Here is a 15,724-nt window from a genome sequence, read left to right as displayed (position 1 = left end):
TTCTAGCAAGTCCACATACTCAACTATCATTTAGTCTTTCATAATTGCTAACACTCACGCAATACTTGTGGTTATGGAGTTTTAATCGGACACGGAGAAAGATAGGGGCTTATAGTTTCGCCTCCCAACCTTTTACCTCAAGGGTAATGTCAACAATAATAACTCATGCTGACTTACATCCAATTAGATATATCTATCAGGATCTTTCCAACACCCTGTGCTTGCCAAAGGATAAAATATAAAAAGGAAAGGTGAAGATCACCATGACTCTTGCATAAGTAGAAGATAATAATAAAACATAGGCCCTTCGCAGAGGGAAGCAGAGGTTGCCATGCGCTTTCAGGGTTGGATGCACAAAATCTTAATGCGAAAGAATGTCACTTTATATTGCCACTTGTGATATGAACCTTTATTATTGCAGTCCATCGCTTTTATTTCTTCCACATCACAAGATCGTATATAGCTTATTTCCTCCACACCAATCAATCATACATATTTAGAGAGCAATTTTTATTGCTTGCACCGATGACAACTTACTTGAAGGATCTTACTCAATCCATAGGTAGGTATGGTGGACTCTCTTGGCAAAACTGGTTTAAGGGTTTTTGGAAGCACAAGTAGTATCTCTACTTGGTGCTAATAATTTGGCTAGCATGAGGGGGAAAGGCAAGCTAAACTTGTTGGATTATCCATGACAATATACTTTATCTCAGATATAAGAAAACATAACCCATTACGTTGTCTTCCTTGTCCAACATCAACTCTTTAGCATGTCATATTTTAATGAGTGCTCCCAATCATAAAAGATGTCCAAGATAGTATATTTATATGTGAAACCTCTCTTTCTTTATTACTTCCTATTAATTGCAATGATGACCAAAGCTACGTTTGCCAACTACCAACAACTTTTAATCATCATACTCTTTCTATGTGAAGTCATTACTCTCGATAAGATCAATATGATCTCTTTGTTTCTTTTTATTCTTTTCCCTTTTCTTTTATTCACTCAAGGTCATAGCAAGATAATCAAGCTCTTGACTCAACACTAATATTTATTATATAGCTCATGGACTCGATTACATAGAGAGATCATAAAGCAAAAACTCAAAACTAGATCATGCCATAAACTTTATTCTACTAGATCAAGATACTACTAAATAGGATCGAACTAAGAAAAATGGTAAAGATAGGAGTGTGATGGCGATACGATACCGGGGCATCTCCCCCAAGCTTGGCAGTTGCCAAGGGGAGTGCCCATACCCATGTGATTATGTCTCCTTCTTTGGTGATGGTGTAATATTCTTGGCGATGATGCCCCTCAGGATACGATTCTCCTCCTCGAGATTATTGACTTGCTGCTTGAGGTCCATTATTTCTTTACGAAGCTTTCCTGTAATGGCTAAGGCTCCTTGCACCCCAAGGGTGTTGCATAGCTGCGGGAGAACAAGTGACACTCCTCTTCATATTTTCATAAGAAAGAAATCTAACATTGGAAGGGATAACCGACTTTGGAATAGCTGAGCTCTGTAGTTCTCCCATCGTGAATCTAGCTCGGAAGTGAGAAGTGACTTCTTGATCCTCCGCCATGGCATCTATCCTCATTAAGTCAGCCTCCATCTCTTTCTCCGTTGCTGGCCCAAAGTGGTCAGCATCGCTGTTTGTCCTTGATCTCGATGCCAGATGAGACACCCGGCTCTCCCCGACTGACTCTTGAGAAGACATCTTGCTCTAATCTGCAGCAGCAACAACTCGAAACAAGAACAGAGGATATTTGCGTGATACAGGGGTCAAAACCTTCGGGATATTATATAATGAATTTTTGCCGACCAAAATACGTATCGTGCAAGAAAACGGAGTCCGGAGAGTGCATGAGGTGCCCACGAGGTAGGGGGCGCGCCCAGTAGGATAGGGCGCGCCCTCCACCCTCGTGTCCTTCCCGGACTGCTTCTTATTTTTCTATTTTTCTAAATATTCCAAAACGGAGAAATATTGCCTTAAAAACTGTTTTGGAGTCGGTTTACTTACCGTACCACATACCTATTCCTTTTTGGAGTCTGAAACATTCCGGAAAGTGTCCCTTATGTATTCCTCCTGGGTTACAGTTTCAATAACATTGGTTTCAACATTTATGGGATTACCTGAGACATAATGTTATATTCTTTGATCGTTCACCACCTTCTGATTTGTGCCTTCGAAGTTGTTGATTTTTATGGCACCGGAACGATAGACCTCCTCGACAACGTAAGGGCCTTCCCATTTAGAGAGAAGTTTTCCTGCAAAAAATCTTAAATGAGAGTTGTATAGCAATACATAATCACCTACATTAAACTCACGCTTTTGTATCCTTTTATCATGCCATCTTTTAACCTTTTCTTTAAACAATTTGGCATTTTCATAAGCTTGGGTTCTCCATTCATCAAGTGAGCTAATATCAAATAACCTCTTCTCACCGGCAAGTTTAAAATCATAATTGAGCTCTTTAATAGCCCAATAAGCCTTGTGTTCTAGTTCGAGAGGTAAGTGACATGCTTTTCCATAAACCATTTTATACGGAGACATACCAATAGGATTTTTATATGCAGTTCTATAGACCCATAATGCATCATCAAGTTTCTTGGACCAATTCTTTCTAGACCTATTGACAGTCTTTTGCAAAATTAATTTGAGCTCTCTATTACTCAATTCTACTTGACGGCTAGACCGTGGGTGATAAGGAGATGCAATTCTATGATCAACATCATACTTAGCAAGCATTTTACGGAAAGCACCATGAATAAAATGTGAACCACCATTAGTCATTAAATATCTAGGGACTCCAAACCTCGGAAAAATAACTTCTTTAAGCATCTTAATAGAAGTGTTATGATCAGCAGTACTGGTTGGAATAGCTTCTACCCACTTAGTAACGTAATCAACAGCAACTACAATATGTGGATAAGCATTAGAGGCAGGAAAAAGTCCCATATAATCAAAGCCCCAAACATCAAATGGTTCAATAACGAGTGAATAATTCATAGGAATTTCTTGACGTCTACTAATATTACCAATTCTTTGACATTCATCACAAGATAAGACAAACTTACGGGCATCCTTGAAGAGAGTAGGCCAATAAAAACCGGATTGCAATATCTTATATGCAGTTCTATCTCCAGCGTGGTGTCCTCCATATGCTTCAGAGTGACACTTGCGTAGGATCTATTCCTGTTCATGCTCAAGTACACAACGTCTAATAACACCATCTACTCCTTCCTTATAAAGATGTGGGTCATCCCAAAAGTAATGTCTCAAATCATAGAAAAACTTTTTCTTTTGCTGGTATGTGAAACTTGGCGGTATAAATTTAGCAACAATATAATTAGCATAATCAGCATACCACGGAGTACTACGAGAGGCATTTATGACATTTAATTGCTCATCAGGAAAGCTATCATCAATAGGTAGTAGGTCATCAAGAACATTTTCTAACCTAGACAAGTTGTCTGCAACGGGGTTCTCAGCTCCCTTTCTATCAACAATATGGAAATCAAATTCTTGTAGCAAGAGAACCAATCTAATAAGTCTAGGTTTAGCATCTTTCTTTTCCATAAGATATTTAATAGCAGCATGATCCGTGTGAATAGTTACTTTAGAATCAACAATATAAGGCCTGAACTTATCACAAGCAAATACGACCGCTAAGAATTCTTTTTCAGTAGTAGCATAATTTCTTTGAGCATTGTCTAGAGTCTTACTAGCATATTGGATAACATTTAATTTCTTATCAACTCTTTTCCCTAGAATAGCACCTACAGCATAATCACTAGCATCACACATAATTTCAAAGGGTAAGTTCCAATCAGGTGGCTGAACAAAAGGTGCAGAGATCAATGCTTTCTTAATATTTCAAATGCTTCTACACAATCATCATTAAAGACAAATGGTATATCTTTTTGTAATAAATTAGTTAGAGGCCGAGAAATTTTGGAGAAGTCCTTAATGAACCTCCTATAAAATCCAGCGTGACCAAGGAAACTTCTTATACCTTTGATGTCCTTGGGACATGTCATCTTTTCAATAGCATCAACCTTGGCCTTATCAACTTCAATACCTCTTTCAGAAACTTTATGCCCCAAGACAATACCTTCATTAACCATAAAGTGGCACTTTTCCCAATTCAAGACAAGGTTAGTTTCTTCACATCTCTGCAAGACTCGATCAAGGTTGCTCAAGCAATCATGAAAAGAGGATCCATAGACGGAAAAGTCGTCCATGAAAACCTCACAAATCTTTTCACAAAAGTCAGAGAATATAGCCATCATGCAACTTTGAAAGGTAGCAGGTGCATTACATAAACCAAAAGGCATATGTCTATAAGCAAAAGTACCAAAAGGGCAAGTAAAAGTAGTTTTTGATTGATCATTGGCTGACACAGGTATTTGAGAGAAACCAGAATAGCCATCTAGAAAGCAAAAGTGTGTATGTTTGCATAATATTTCTAGCATTTGATCAATAAAAGGTAAGGGGTAATGATCTTTCTTAGTAGCTTTATTTAATTTGCGGAAATCAATTACCATCCTATAACCTGTAATAATTCTTTGCGGGATCAATTCATCTTTATCATTAGGAACGACGGTAATACCTCCCTTCTTAGGGACACAATGGACAAGACTTACCCGTTAACTATCAGCAACGGGATAAATTATACCTGCCTCCAGGAGCTTTAGTATTTCTTTTCTTACCACATCTTTCATCTTAGGATTCATGCGTCGTTGATGACCGCGAACTGGTTTGGCATCTTCTTCCAAATTTATTTTCTATTGACATAGAGTGGGACTAATGCCCTTAAGATGATCAATAGTATATCCAATAGCAGCACGGTGCTTCTTCAGAGTTTTCAATAATCTCTCTTCTTCATGCTCTGAAAGGTTAGCACTAATAATAACAGGATATATCTTTTTCTCATCAAGATAAGCATATTTAAGAGTATCAGGCAACGGTTTAAGCTCAAACACGGGATCACCCTTGGGTGAGGGGGATCCCCTAAGATTTCAACAGGCAAATTGTGTTTCAGGATGGGTTCCTGTTTAAAGAATAGTTCATCTATTTCCCTTCTTTCATTCATAAACATATCATTTTGATGATCTAGCAAATATTGTTCTAAAGGATCACTAGGAGGTACGACAATAGAAGCAAGACCAATAATTTCATCCTTACTAGGCAATTCTTCTTCACGGTGTTGTCTACTAAATTTAGAGAAATTAAACTCATGAGACATATCACCCAAGCCAATAGTAACAACATCCTTTTCGCAATCTATCCTAGCATTGACAGTGTTCAAGAAGGGTCTACCAAATATAATGGGACAAAAGCTATCTTGTGGGGAACCAAGAACAAGAAAATCAGCAGGGTATTTATTTTTCCCACACAAGACTTCAACATCCCTTACAATTCCCAGTGGTGAAATAGTATCTCTATTGGCAAGTTTAATTGTGACATCAATATCTTCTATCTCAGTAGGTGCAATATCATGCATAATTTCTTTGTATAAGTCATAAGGTATTGCACTAACACTAGCACCCATACCACATAAGCCATGATAACAATGATCTCCTATTTTAACAGAAATAACAGGCATGCCTACCACAGGTCTATGTTTATCTTTAGCACAAGGTTTGGCAATTCTAGCAGTTTCACTACAGAAATAAATAACGTGCCCATCAATATTATCAGCCAAGAGATCTTTAATAATTGAAATATTAGGTTCAACTTTAATTTGCTCAGGAGGTGTATAAGTTCTAATATTGCTTTTACGAACCACGGTTGAATCTTTAGCATGATCCTTTATCCTAACAGGGAAAGGTGGTTTCTCAACATAAGAAGTAGGAACACCAGGATCATTATAAGTGATAGTCTCTTCTTCAACTTTAGTAGGTGCAGCTACTTTCACTTCTATGGGAGGATGATATTTAAACCACTTCTCCTTGGGGAGATCAACATAAGTAGCAAAAGATTCACAGAAAGAAGCTACTATCCCAGAGTCAAGTCCATATTTAGTGCTAAATTTACGAAAAACGTCGGTATCCATAAAAGATTTAACACAATCAAACTTAGGTTTCATACCTGACTCCTTACCTTTGTCGAGATCCCAATCTTCAGAGTTGCGTTTAATTCTATCCAATAAATTCCATTTGAATTCAATAGTCTTCATCATAAAAGAGCCAGAACAAGAAGTATCGAGCATGGATTGATTATTACGAGAAAGCCGAGCATAAAAACTTTGGAGAATTATTTCTCTTGAGAGCTCATGATTGGGGCATGAATATAACATTGGTTTAAGCCTCCCCCAAGCTTGAGCGATGCTTTCTCCTTCGCGAGGCCAAAAATTATATATATAATTGTGATCACGATGAACAAGATGCATAGGATAAAATTTCTGATGAAATTCCAATTTCAATCGTTTATAGTGACATGATCCCGTATCATCACATAGCCTATACCATGTCGATGCATCTCCCTTCAAAGATAAAGGGAAGACCTTCTTCTTAACGACATCATCGGGTATACCTGCAAGCTTAAATAATCCACAAACTTCATCCACATATATTAGGTGCTCATCAGGATGCTTTGTTCCATCTCCTACAAAAGGATTAGCCAGCAAATTTTCTAACATACCCGAAGGAACTTCAAAGGGGATATTTTCATTTTCAGCACTTACGACACTCATGACCCGCTTTTGTGCGGGCGAGGATAGTTGGCTGGCTCGTAGCAAATACACAGCCAGCGAGGCAGGCCCCTCCGAGGCAAAAAGCAGCACCGGCAAGCTCCGGCGCAACAGACACAAACGCCGAGGCAATGGCGACAACATCGATGACACTACAGTTAACGCCGAATTCAGTGGCTCCAACTCCGGCCAACGGAAGAAGCCGTATAAATGGAACAGTGAGGGACCATCCAGCTTGGACCGCATACTCGATGTCTATGCCAGATACATGGCATCCCAGACAAACCAGCCAACCATACCAACAAAGATTGCCGGGTTTTTAAGCAAGCCAGCAAGTTAAATGCTGGGAACAAGGAAAAGGGATCGCAGAGCGAGGACGATGACGAGGCGCCCCATCAGCCAAGCATAGGGGGACAGAAGAAGTTTCCCCCCCCCCAGGTCAAAGCAGGGAACATGATATATGCTACACACATCCCCAAGAGGGAGTGCAAGCGTGCACTCAGGGACGTCTATGCGGTAGAGCCAGTCGCCCCAAAATTCAATCCATGGTCGTCATTTCTCATCACCTTTGATCGTCGAGATCATCCAACTAGTATCTGTCATGGCGTTTCGGCCGCACTAGTCCTCGACCCAATCATCGATGGATTTCACCTGACACGAGTCCTAATGGACGGTGGTAGCAACCTTAACCTGCTCTATTAGGACACAGTGCGCAAAATGGGCATTAACCCATCGTGGATCAAGCCCACAAGGACTACCTTTAAAAGAGTCATACCAGGCGTAGAGGCCCATTGTACGGTCTCAATCACTCTAGAAGTTGTCTTCGGTTCCCCAGACAACTTCCAAAGCGAAGAGCTAACCTTCGATATAGTCCCCTTCCGCAGTGGCTACCATGCACTGCTCGGACGAACCGCGTTTGCTAGATTCAACGCGGTACCGCACTATGCCTATCTCAAGCTCAAGATGCCCAGTCCGCGCGGCGTCAGAACAGTCAATGGAAATACGGAACGCTCCCTCGGTACAGAAGAGCACACCGCCGCCCTAGCAGCAGAAGTACAGAGCGGCCTTCTCAAGCAGAATCATAATCCGGCTGCCGAGCTCCTGGACACCGTTAAGAAGGTCCGGACTACGCTGCAACAGGACAGCTCGGCTCATCAAGAGCTCAATTAGCAATTCGGCCTCCGTCCCAGCCCCCATCAAGCAGTGGCAGTCGCACCACGCGTACATAATTACGCACTCAAAATTCCATGGGCATCAACGGAGGCACAACCAGCTTGTGATCCACAGTTCGGCTCGACCAAACCTAGGATTCACACACCTTCACTTTTCCTTTTCATTTCGGGTTTTTCTCTTTTCGAGGTTTATCCAGACAACCCGCTCGTTGAACACACCAAGGAGGCAAGGAGCTTTGGCGTACAAGGGAATCCCCAGGTAGTCTCTGCTAACGATTGCTATATGATACGTCCATTTTGCATCATGGGTTGTTATTACATGTTATGTCACAATACTTATGGCTATTCTCTCTTATTTTACAAGGTTTATATGAAGAGGGAGAATGCCGGCAGCTGGGATTCTAGGCTGGAAAAGGAGCAAATATTAGAGACCTATTCTGCATAGCTCCAAAAGTCCTAAAACTCCACGAAAGTCATTTTGGGAATTAATAAAAATATTGAGCGGAAGAAATACCAGAGGGGGGCCACCCACCATCCACGAGGGTGGGGGCGCGCCCTACCCCCTGGGCGAGCCCCCCTGCCTCGTGGGCCACCTGGCAGCCCTCCGGTGCTCATCTTCTGCTGTATGAAGTCTTTTACCCTGGAAAAAATCATAAGGAAGCTTACGGGATGAAACTCCGCCGCCACGAGGCGGAACCTTGGCGGAACCAATCTAGAGCTCCGGCAGAGCTGTTCTGCCGGGGAAATTTCCCTCCGGGAGGGGGAAATCATCGCCATCATCATCACCAACGATCCTCTCATCGGGAGGGGGTCAATCTCCATCAACATCTTCACCAGCACCATCTCCTCTCAAACCCTAGTTCATCTCTTGTATCCAATCTTTGTCCCAAAGCTTCAGATTGGTGCCTTTGGGTTGCTAGTAGTGTTGATTACTCCTTGTAGTTGATGCTAGTTGGTTTATTTGGTGGAAGATCATATGTTCAGATCCATTATGCATATGAATACCCCTCTGATTATGAACATGAATATGATTTGTGAGTAGTTACGTTTGTTCCCGAGGACATGGGAGAAGTCTTGCTATTAGTAGTCATGTGAATTTGGTATTCGTTCGATATTTTGATGAGATGTATGTTGTCTTTCCTCTAGTGGTGTTATGTGAACGTCGACTACATGACACTTCACCATTATTTGGGCCTAGAGGAAGGCATTGGGAAGTAATAAGTAGATGATGGGTTGCTAGAGTGACAGAAGCTTAAACCCTAGTTTATAAGTTGCTTCGTAAGGGGATGATTTGGATCCACTTGTTTCATGCTATGGTTAGGTTTACCTTAATACTTCTTTTGTAGTTGCGGATGCTTGCAAATAGGGGTTAATCATAAGTGGGATGCTTGTCCAAGAAAGGGCAGTACCCAAGCACCGGTCCACCCACATATCAAATTATCAAAGTAACGAACGCGAATCATACGAGCGTGATGAAAACTAGCTTGACGGTAATTCCCATGTGTCCTCGGGAGCGTTTTCCTTCATATTAGAGTTTTTCCAGGCTTGTCCTTTGTTACAAAAAGGATTGGGCCATCTTGCTGCACTTTATTTACTTTTGTTACTTGTTACCCGTTACAATTTATCTTATCACAAAACTATTTGTTACCGATAATTTCAGTGCTTGCAGAGAATACATTACTAAAAACCGCTTGTCATTTTCTTCTGCTCCTCGTTGGGTTCGACACTCTTACTTATAGAAAGGACTACGATAGATCCCCTACTCTTGTGGGTCATCAAGACTCTTTTTTGGCGCCGTTGCCGGGGAGTGAAGCGCATTTGGTAAGTGGAACTTGGTAAGGAAACATTTATATAGTGTGCTGAAATTTACTGTCACTTGTTACTATGGAAACTAATCCTTTGAGGGGCTTGTTCAGGGTATCTTCACCCCGACCAGTAGAGCAAAGAGTTTCTCCTCAACCTACTGAACCTACTGAAAATGTTTACTTTGAAATCCCTTCGGGTATGGTAGAGAAACTGCTAGCTAATCCCTTTGCAGGAGATGGAACATTGCATCCCGATTTACACCTTATCTATGTGGATGAAGTTTGTGGATTATTTAAGCTTGCAGGTGTGCCCGATGATGTTATTAAGAAGAAGGTCTTCCCTTTATCTTTGAAGGGAGATGCATTGACATGGTATAGGCTATGTGATGATATGTAATCCTGGGAGTATAAACGATTGAAATTGGAATTTCACCAGAAGATTTATCCTATGCATCTTGTTCATCGTGATCGTAATTATATATATAACTTTTGGCCTCGCGAAGGAGAAAGCATCGCTCAAGCTTGGGGGAGGCTTAAGTCAATGTTATATTCATGCCCCAATCATGAGCTCTCAAGGGAAATGATTATTCAAAATTTTTATGCTCGGCTTTCTCTTAATGATCGCTCCATGCTCGATACTTCTTGTGTTGGTTCTTATATGATGAAGACTATTGAATTCAAGTGGGATTTATTGGAAAGAATTAAATGCAACGCTGAAGATTGGGATTCCGACGATGGTAAGGAGTCAGGTATGACACCTAAGTTTGATTGTGTTAAATCTTTTATGGATACCGATGCCTTTCGTGGATTTAGCACTAAATATGGACTTGACTCTGAGATAGTAGCTTCCTTCTGTGAATCATTTGCTACTCATGTTGATATCCCTAAGGAGAAGTGGTTTAAATATAATCCTCCCACTGAAGTAAAAGTAGTTGCACCTGTTACAGTTGAAGAAAAGACTATCACTTATAATGATCCTATTGTTCCTACTACTTATGCTGAGAAACCACCTTTCCCTGTTAGGATAAAGGATCATGCTAAAGCTTCAACTGTGGTTCGTAAGAGTAATACTAGAACATATACACCACTTGAGCAAATTAAAGTTGAACCTAGTATTGCTATGGTTAAAGATCTCTTGGCCGATAATATTGATGGGCATGTTATTTATTTCTGTGATGAAGCTGCTAAAATCGCTAGACCTGATGCTAAGAAACATAGACCCGTTGTAGGCATGCCTATTATTTCTGTTAAAATAGGAGATCATTGTTTTCATGGCTTATGTGATATGGGTGCTAGTGCCAGTGCAATACCTTATTCCTTATAAAAAGAAATTATGCATGATATTGCTCCTCCTGAGGTAGAAGACATTGATGTTACAATTAAGCTTGCAAATAGAGATACTATTTCACCAATTGGGATTGTTAGAGATGTTGAAGTCTTGTGTGGGAAAGTTAAATATCCTGCTGATTTTCTTGTTATTGGTTCCCCACAAGATAGCTTTTGTCCCATTATATTTGGTAGACCCTTCTTGAACACTGTTAATGCTAAGATAGATTGCGAAAAGGATGTTGTTACAATTGGCTTAGGGGATATGTCTCATGAGTTTAATTTTGCTAAGTTTCGTAGACAACCCCATGATAAAGAATTGCCTAGTAAGGATGAAATTATTGGTCTTGCTTCTATTGCCGTACCTCCTACTGATCCTTTAGAACAATATTTGCTAGACCGTGAAAATGATATGTTTATGGATGAAAGAAAGGAAATAGATGAAGTATTCTTTAAACAGGGACCTATTTTGAAACACAACTTGCCTGTTGAAATCCTAGGGGATCCTCCTCCACCCAAGGGTGATCCCATGTTTGAGCTTAAACCATTACCTGATACTCTTAAATTTGCTTATCTTGATGAAAAGAAGATATATCCTGTTATTATTAGTGCTAACCTTTCGAAAGGAAGAGGAAAGATTATTGAAAACTCTGAAGAAGCACCGTGCTGCTATTGGATATACTCTTGATGACCTTAAGGGAATCAGTCCCACTCTATGCCAACACAAAATAAAGTTGGAGGAAGATGCCAAACCAGTTATTGATCATCAACGACGGTTAAATCCTAAGATAAAAGAAGTGGTAAGAAAGGAAATACTAAAGCTCCTTGAGGCAAGTATAATTTATCCCGTTGCTGATAGTCAGTGGGTAAGTCATGTCCATTGTGTCCCTAAGAAGGGAGGTATTACTGTTGTTCCTAATGATAAAGATGAATTGATCCCGCAAAGAATTATTATAGGTTATAGGATGGTAATTGATTTCCGCAAATTAAATAAAGCTACTAAAAAAGATCATTACGCTTTACCTTTTATTCATCAAATGCTAGAAAGACTATCCAAACATACACATTTCTGCTTTCTAGATGGTTATTCTGGCTTCTCTCAAATACCTGTGTCAGCGGAGGATCAAGAAAAGACTACTTTTACTTTCCCTTTCGGTACCTTTGCCTATAGACGCATGCCGTTTGGTTTATGTAATGCACCTTCTACCTTTCAAAGATGCATGATGGCTATATTCTCTGACTTTTGTGAAAAGATTTGTGAGGTATTCATGGATGATTTCTCCGTTTATGGACCCTCTTTTGATGATTGCTTGAGCAACCTTGAACGAGTTTTGCAGAGATGCGAAGATACTAGTCTTGTTTTGAATTGGGAGAAGTGCCACTTTATGGTTAATGAATGCATTGTTTTGGGGCATAAAATTTCTGAAAGAGGTATTGAAGTTGATAAAGCTAAAGTTGATGCTATTGAAAAGATGTCGTGTCCCAAGGACAATAAAGGTATAAGAAGTTTCCTTGGTCATGCCAGATTTTATAGGAGGTTCATTAAGGAATTTTCTAATATTTCTAGGCCTCTGACTAATCTATTACAAAAAGATATTCCTTTCGTATTCGATGATGATTGTGTAGAAGCATTTGAAATACTTAAGAAAGCTTTGTTCTCCGCACTGAAGGAAATATGCCCTAGAGGCAATAATAAAATTATTATTTATTTCCTTATATCATGATAAATGTTTATTATTCATGCTAGAATTGTATTAACTGGAAACATTATACATGTGTGAATACATAGACAAACAGAGTGTCACTAGTATGCCTCTACTTGACTAGCTCGTTGATCAAAGATGGTTATGTTTTGTGACACCCCAAAATTTTGACCTTGTTTTATTTTATTAAAATTTTGCCAGGAAATAAAACTTTTCCAATTGTCAAGATTTACCCTTTTGTTATTGTGGATTTTTACTTCAAGTGGAAAACTTTCAAGAGGTATTGTTGGACTTGAATACTCTCTATGATAAAACAATTCTTTATCAGTGGATTTAAATTGCAAGATTTGTTTTCTCAGAGCTTTATTCTTTTAAAATGATTTCTTTTGAATTTGGAGCCTGTTTTGCAGTACAACCATTTGACAAATGCATTTAAAATTTCCACCAAAATTTGGGGATGTCATGTGAGGTTTCCACATCACTTTGTTGCAAAAATACCTTTTGGCCATTGGAGATTTTGAGCTCTACACCAACTTTTCCAATCTGGTCCAGTAGGCACTTTTGCACTACAACCTATTTAAATATTTCTTTAAAAGTTATTCCAAGTGTTTGGAGATGTCAGTAGATGCATACAATTCAACTTTATACCAAAACCCAGTGATGTTCTTTGAAAAATTTGAGTAAAACAACCTCTTTTTCATTCTGGTCCAGTTTGGTGTTTTGAACTGCAACCCTATTTTATTTTACTCTGGTGCCCATGACCCTTTTTCCTACTTGTAGCCCTCCCTTCAAAACCCTTAAGTCCAGGAGAGTGGACTCATTGGAGGTTTTTAAGTGCATGCAATAAACCCTTTTTCTTTCTGTCCAAAACTGGAGTTTTGCAAAACTTGCACTAACAAGTTTCTGGTTTTGCCCATATGATCTTGCCTTCACCATCCACAACCTAAAGAGACCCTGACCTGGAGATTTTGGCCACTCCAAGAGTTGCCTAAGTGCACTTGGCATTCTGTCGAACACTTGGTGTGCACAGTCAGTTTTGGGCGTGTTTCCTAGTTTGCATTGTGATCTTGCTCCAATGACCTAGCAACCATGTCCACTGAACTCCTAGCTATCTCTATCCTAGTCCTATTATTTGCCAGCCCCACCCTCGCGCTCTAGACCGCCCTGGCATTTCGTCGAGCAGGTTCCGTGCGTGCTCTGGGCGCGCCCAGAGCGCACGTTTTGCACGCGCGCGCACTGAGCCGCCGCGCCGCACTGCCGCACTCGACGCGACCCGTCCCTGGCCCCTGCTCACCTGCTGAGCAGCGCACTAGCCTCGCCCACTCCCCACGCCACCCCTGGCGCCCTACAGCGCCGCTGGCAGAGCGTTTGGCGGCACGCCGGCGTCGGCAGCGAGCCTCTGACATGGACGGCGCCGCCCAAACCACACCAGCGCGCCAGCTGCCCCCTCGAACAGCTCAGTCTTATCCCGAAGCTCGTCGGCACGCGCTCGTCGCCGCCACGTCGCCCTGCAACTACAGCACGGCTGTCGCCGGCGATCTTATCCTCAGCCGCCGCGGTCCAACCTCGAGCACCTATTTAAGGGATCCCCGAGCTCGTTCAAGACCTCAGGCAACCTCAGACTTTCCTCCTGGCGCTCCCCAAGCAGTGGATCGACCCGTAGTGGCCATCTTCCTCGTCTCCGGCCAGTGCGGCCGCCGCTAAGCTCTGGTGCGATACGTCGCGGCCAGCCACTCCCCCGCCCAACCGATGCCACCAGTAACTTCCCCTTGTCCTTGCGGAGCTGCCCAACTACCCAACCTCGATCGGAGACCACTGGACCCCAAAAACCACTTCACCACCGTAGCCCCCTCCGCCGCGGAGCTCGCCGCCGGCGATTTCTTCCACCCCCGACGACCCAGCGACCACCAAAAGGGCCGCCTCGGTCTGGCCGGTCCATCCCCGCCCTCAGATGCCCTCGAGGAGCCGCCGTTCGTCGCCGGCGATCGCCGGAGTCCCGCTCCCGTCGGGCAGAGAAGAGGAGGGAGAGGGAAGAACGGTCAAACCTGACCAGTGGGCCCTCTGGACCCACTGCCAGTGACCCGCGCGCCGTCGCCTCTGTTTAAGTGAAAGCGTATAACCACGGAGTACGTCTCCCCTACCCCGAAAGCGTATTTCTCCCAAAGCGTTTTCTTTTCTGGTTTTATTTTAAAAACAGAGATTTGACCAAACTTTGACTGGCTATAACTTTTAAAATAAAACTCCAAATGAGTTGATTCTTTTTCCTACCTCTCTCAAATTCCACCTAGTTTATTTTAAGGTTTATTTCAAAAATATTTGAGACAACCTTTTGTACTGTGTTTGAAATATGTGTTGTTTGAATATTTCTCAAAATAGGATTTTGGAGAAAAGGGAAAGCTTCCAAAAAGTGCATCCCTTGCATACTCTTGAAGGCAAGCATTTCTGAACTCTGGCATAATATTTTGTTGTAGTGTTCTGATACGATTACAACACCTTTTGGCTTGGAGTATGCGTTATCTTTATGTAACGATAAAGTCTCGTGCATGAGTGCTTTTTGGAGATATGTTGTGGTCAGCAATGGATACGCTAGTGATTTGGATCATCCTCGTGAGCTCCTCATGCATGCCGGTAGGAAGCCGGGAAATTCGTGGTCTTGGGTAGACACGAGCTTGTCCCTAGTCCCTCGTCGAGACGAGTATGTCCGGTATGGCATGGTGAGGCTTGATGAGTGGTGATTTATTCCACCAATGGTAATATTGTTGGAGGATTCTTGTACCACCTGAGTCGGTCGTAGATCGAGTCTTGATCAGTAACTTCCTTATTTGTTGGTACTACCACTTGTCCCTGTCGCAGACGGGGTATGGTTCAGTAAGTTGTCAACCCCTTACCAAAGCACACACCGTACAGAGAGGCCATAGTGGAAGATACCGGAGGCCTCCAGTAGGCTTGCCACTTGGTCCGGGGGCATGGGTGTTTCCGGTTGGGACCGAGAGGGGGCACCCCTTAGAGCGCGCGAAT

Source organism: Aegilops tauschii, chromosome 6 (genome assembly GCF_002575655.3).
Source record: "Aegilops tauschii subsp. strangulata cultivar AL8/78 chromosome 6, Aet v6.0, whole genome shotgun sequence".
NCBI classification, from domain to species: Eukaryota; Viridiplantae; Streptophyta; class Magnoliopsida; order Poales; family Poaceae; genus Aegilops; species Aegilops tauschii.
The sequence above is the reverse complement of the archived record's forward strand: the minus strand, read 5'-3'. Positions refer to the sequence as shown.